Here is a 6,000-nt window from a genome sequence, read left to right as displayed (position 1 = left end):
TGCGTAGGTGGAATTCCACATTGGGAGGACCAGATGGAAAATTGCTTCCATTTTGCAAGGTAAGTGATCCTGGTGGAGGGTTTTCTACTGCCTAGCAGGACTTTATGGACTTGCTCCAAGCAGCTTGCTCCTTAGGATTCAGCCATGGAGCTTCCAGGCCGTCAAATGAAGAGAGCTGAGGTTTAAGTGGAGCAGCCAGCCATGGTGTCAGGCGATCAGATCTGGGTGTAGCAGAAGCAGGAGCAGGGTCTCCATTGAGAGGCGGAAGAAGGTGACGAACCGATGTGCCATGCCATGGCTACGAGAATGACCCCTGTCCGGTCCTCCTTGATCTTCTTCAGGACCTTGTGTATCATTGGGATAGGTGGAAAGGTGTAATACAGGTGATTTGTCCATGATAGCAGGAAGGAGTCTATAAGAGACCCTGAGCTGTGGCCCCTTGCAGGGAGCAGAAATGGTGACTTTTCTGTTGTTGTGGGTAGAAAACAGATCTATAAGGGGCGTCCCCCACTGTTGGAAGATGACTCTGTGATGTCCAGTTGAAGGCATCACTCATGGTGAGAGGAAAAAAACCTGCTGAGGCGATCCGCCAGCTGGTTATGTACTCCCCAGAGCTATGAGGCTTCTAAATGGTTTGAATGTGTTATGCAGAACTCCCAGAGTTGGATTACTTCCTGACATGGTTGGGGGGATGGGAGGGGGGGAAGGTGAGCTCTGCCCTGCCTGTTGATGTAAAAAATGGGGCTGTGAAAGGGGTACTCCTGCTCAGGGGGCCTGGTGGTTCAGCCACCACATCAGCGAACCCAGGACTTGAGCGGGAATCATGAACATCAAGTCCAGATGATGCTGCAAAGGTGAGTATACCATGGCCAGCCAGGCTTGGAGAGGTCGGAGACGTAGCCTCACATGTTGCATTACATAAGTGCATGATGCCATGTGGCCCAGAAGACTCAAACATTTCTGAACTGTTGCATCTGGATGGGTCTAGAGGGACCTTATCAGGACCGTGATTGCCCAAAACTGATCTTCCAAAAGCAAGGCCCTTGCTTATATGGAGTCAAGAACTGCCCTGATATACCCTTTGCACTGGGATAAGGATGGATTTCTGGGTGTTTATCAGTAGGACTGGTGCCCCGAAGGTTAATTGGATAATGTGGATGTTGGATTCCAGCTGAGCTCTGGACTGACCTCTGACTAGCCAGTTGTCAAGGTATGGGAAGATGAACTCCCCTTTTCCTGAGGAAAGCCTCCACCACAGCCATACGTTTGGTAAAAGGCAGTGGAGTGGCTGATAAGCCAAACAGAAGCACTGTGAACTGGTAATTACTTGGTTCAGGAAAAATCTTAGGAACCTTCTGTCGCCTTGGGGGGAGGGGGCGGGAATCAATATGTAGAAGTATGTGTCCTTTAAAATTGAGGGAGGCATACCAATCCCCTGGATCCAAGGACGGAATGATGGAAGCCAAGGAGACCATGGGGAACATTAAGTTATTCAGATTGGGGTTGAGATGATGCAGGTCTAGGATAGTTATGGGACCACCCTTGGCTTTTAGGAAGAAACAGGACTAGAACCCCTTTCCTCTTAAGTGATGCAGAAGCTCTTCTACAGCTCCCACTAAAAAGGAGGGACTGGCAAACACACACAGTCTGGGGCTCTAACCCTTTGGGTGGGGCAGAGCAAGCTGTAGCCTAAGCCTCCTGGCTAAGGCAGCCATCAAACACATGTAGTCTAGAGTCCTAGCCCCTGGGCTGGGGCAAAGCAGGGAGCAAGCTTTAGTCTCAGCTTGTAGGCTAAGGCAGTCAGCAAACACACAGTCTAGGGGTTCAGGTAGGGGGGAGCACCACCACAATCTAGGGACTTCAGCAGGGGTGAGCACCAACAGAGTCTAGCTTGATGGACGGTAGACTCACACAGGCGTCCTGGCCTAAGATGGGGAGTCTGCTGCCCCAGGGGTAGGGGAATCTGAGCCCACCTGACTCCACCACATCCCAGCCCAGGGCCCTAACAGTGGTGGAATGATCCACCACTGGGTCAGCGGGGATCCAGCTGCAACACACTGACCTAGAGTCAGTCAGCAAACTAGCCGGACAGTCGTTGGCTGCCCCGGGCTACTTCCTACCTCCCTGGGGTTTGGTACCTCTATGATCCACAGGCCCTCTAGATACACAGCAGATGGCCTGAAGAGGAGTTGCCGGGACTGCCCAGTCTCCTCCAGGGGCAGGGTGCTGCAGAGCACAGATTCAGCTCCAAGATGCGGTAGCACAGTGGAGGCATTGTTCTTCTTCCCTGGCTCCTCCTCAACTCAGCTGCAAAGTCCTCCCTTTATACTTTCTGTCCCCCCTGGTACTTTTGGCAAGGGGGGCAGGGAGGGTTCAGTTCTGCCCACCAGAGGGAGTATAGTGGTCCCTCACTCTACAGTCTGGAGGGAGACCACTCTACCTCATTACACATTGATTTAAAAAAACAAAAAAACAAAAACACCTCACTGGGAAGCTTGTCTGAGCAATAAGAGAAGTTCCAGCCACCATCATGGGCAGTAAAAAGGAACTGAAGGAGTATGGGGTCAGCAGGACCCTTTATACTGATACTAGGAGTATGTGGCACCAGAGGGCATTGGAGCCATCCCAACAGGTACCACTAAGGGAATGGACATGTGCAAGGGTAACGCCAACAGACTCCGGTTGTCAATGGGCAGGATTGAACTGGGGGCCTCTGGAGCTTAGTGCATGAGCCTCTACAGCATGAGCTAAAAGCCAACTGGCCATTAGCTAACTGGCTATAGAGCAAACTCATTAAACTCTCTAAGTGGTCTTGGTGCCACTAGATGGGACAGAATATCACACCCATGAGGTGTGTTGGTTACACAAGCACTCAAAGAACAAAGTTATTCTGACAGAATCTAACAACAGAAGCAGTGCACACCTCCCTAACACCTCCGTCTCAATGCACTGCCAACTTGTCATGGGCATGCACCTGAAACATAAGGTTATATCTCAAGGTTGAGTAAAGGGAGGTGCCTTACTTACCTCATACATGATTCTCTGGGCCATATCAACCCTGTGGTCCAAACCTGGGGTGTACAATCAGCTGCACCTCTTAACAAATCCACCCCAGTGTGAGTGAAAAACAGTCCAAGCAAAAAAGAAGAAAGATAGTTTCATAGCCTGAAAGGGGCCAGGCTAAACCCCCGCATCATGCAAAGGAGAGGAATCTGTCTTTCAGATTCCCCAGGAACACTCAGCTCCCACCAGGCCAAGACTTACTCCTGGGAGTTTCAAGAAAATAAACAAACCAGCCCATTTTTTCTCAGGTGGTTCTCTCAAGCCATTCTTCTAGACATTCTGGCTCTGCTTGTTTCAGAGTACCAGCTCAGCCAATTGGTCTGAGCTCCTCCCTTTTAAGGGCCTGCCCCAGATGTGACAAGCTACACAGGTGCAGTGGGTTGGGGCTGATTGTCACCATAAGAGTTCTTCAGCTCCTTCTTGTGGCTTCTGTGGGTGGTGGTTGTTTTCCATCACAGGCACCAACTGTGGGAGGTGCTGATCTGCTGGCCCCGCTGGCAGGTGGGAGGCACTGGAGGAGGAGCTGATAGGAAGGCTTCCGATGGGTGCTCAGCACCCACCATTTTTTTCCCTGTGGGTGCTCCGGCCCCAGAGCACCCACAGAGTCGGCGCCTATGTTTGCCCTACCCAGGAAGGAAAAGGATAGTCTTATGGTTAAAGGCATTGAACTGGAACTCAGAGGGATTTGGGTTGAATCTCTGGCTCTACCACAGCTTTTCCATTAGAACAAGTTGAAAATTTTCACACATTTGGTCAAAAATGGCATTTTTAATAATAAAACTTCAAACTTGTCAAACTTTTTAAAATTCTCATTTTTTGCCAAATTTTCAGTGACATTTTTATCACTATTTACATTTTTATCAGTGTTGTTTTCAAAATTTATTTCAATTAACAGAAAACATCTAATGATTTTTAACATAGCTGAGTAAAAATTTAATAAAGCAGTGATTACAAATATTACAAAACCAAAAAAACCTAAACAAAAACAAAAAAAGATTTCTAACCCCATGGAATGGAAACAACTTTGACATTTCAAAGATTTTATAAAATTATTTCCCTATTTTTCAACCACTTTACTTCATATGTTATACTTTGGATACGAGTTGCCTCAGTTCCTCACCCCTAAAAATGGAGATAATAATGCTTCGTTTATCAGTGCTGTTTATTAAGATTACAAGCTCCTGGAGGAAGATACTTCCTTTATGTCTGAACTGATTCTAGTACTCTGGGGCTTCAGTCTCAGATGGAATCACTTGGTGTTACTGGAATGCAAATTAGAAATAATAGTTTGAGAGGTTATGATGGCTGTGCATTCATGCTGTAGTGATTTCAAGATGCACTATATGGTTGCATTACGAAAGTTGTAAGCAAGTCGTCACTCCAGGGATTAAAGTGTTTTTTCATTCTGTCCAGGGGTCATATTTGGGGAGAATGGAAGGGGGAAGAAAGCTCTGTCCACCAAGCAAGGCTCACATACATGAGAGACCATTCTCTGTAGAATGTGCAGGGGTTCAAAATATGAGCATGCATGGTCTCTGGGCAACTTGTGCTTGGTTTCCTCATTAGTGAGGCCTGAGTACCATGAACTTGGCTCCCATTGGAAGATGTTCAGATTTCCTGCCAGGCTTGTTCGACTTTACTCCTTCTTGACTGAGGGTAGAAAAAAATGGCTCCATAGCCCTGTTACACTCACTGTTGGTACCAAAATGAACCGTCACTAGCAGTTGCTTGTATATCTTCATACCATGATCCTCCAGCTCCTTACTTTCACTGCTCGAAGCATGTGTTAACAACATTGACTTTTAAAGTGTTATCATTGGCATCTGCATTAGCATCCGTTGAAAAGGATGGGGCAGATCACCCTTCTTAGGGATACTCTTTCAGGTTCTGCAAATGCAGGCAGACATCTCTGCATGAATTAGTCTTTAAAACCTGACACAACTATATCTCAGTAACTATAACAACTAGAGACTTTTTTAAATTAAATTTTAGATTTTGAAGGACATGAAGGCAGCACTGAAAGAAGTGGGGTCACACAGTACAGTCACATACCTGCTCAGTCAGAGCCTTACATTCAGCAAACTTACAAAGTAATAGCTTCATTGTTTTGTTCTTCTCCTGCCACCCTCCTTAAACATCCTCTACTGTTCTCAGTTGTGTGATAGTATTTTGACTCACTCTCTTCTGCTTTATTCAATTAGCAGTAGATACTATGATCAAGTTCTGCTTTCCTTCATGTAATCCTTCTGCCCATCAGAGTTGGCAGCAACAAGGGCCATGCTCAGTATCGAGGGGTTCCATTCCAATAACACAATGCAAAACCAGGTCTAGCCTCCCACCCAGTGACCTGGGACAAATATATACCACCCCTGCTGGGCGCCTCCAAGAGGCAATACTTCCCCTCTCGCAAGCACAGAGTCTGAGTGTAGCAAAAGCCTTTTAATATCAGAGATAAATAATGTGGCATTATGTTGGGGAAACACCACCAGCAGGATTCATAACACAACCCATGAGCAAAAAACCCACCCCACGCAAATTTAGGGCATGTCCTTTCCTTTTGGTTCTTGAGTCCTGCAAAGTCACCCAAAGTCCCAAAAGTCCAACAACCCAAAAGTCTCTGTCCCTGGTCAGTGCAGCCCCAAAGTTCAAAAGTTTATCTGCAGTTTTACCTCCCAAACTGGGTGGAGATGTGAGGGTGGGGGGTTAAGGGGCACCTTATGTGATCCAAAGCCGATTGCCCCACCTCTCCATGGGGCTCCGCTCCGCCAGCCATCCCACGAATGGCTCCACTCTGTCAGCCACCCCCATGAGCCATCCCACAAATTGCTCCACCAGCTGCTCTGCTCTGCCAGCTGTCCCATAAGCCACTCCAGCCGTCCCCGTGAACTGCTCTGCTCCAAAAGCCGCTCTGCTCACTGTCCCATGAGCCACTCCAGC

This window comes from Dermochelys coriacea, chromosome 1 (assembly GCF_009764565.3).
Source record: "Dermochelys coriacea isolate rDerCor1 chromosome 1, rDerCor1.pri.v4, whole genome shotgun sequence".
NCBI classification, from domain to species: Eukaryota; Metazoa; Chordata; order Testudines; family Dermochelyidae; genus Dermochelys; species Dermochelys coriacea.
The sequence above is the reverse complement of the archived record's forward strand: the minus strand, read 5'-3'. Positions refer to the sequence as shown.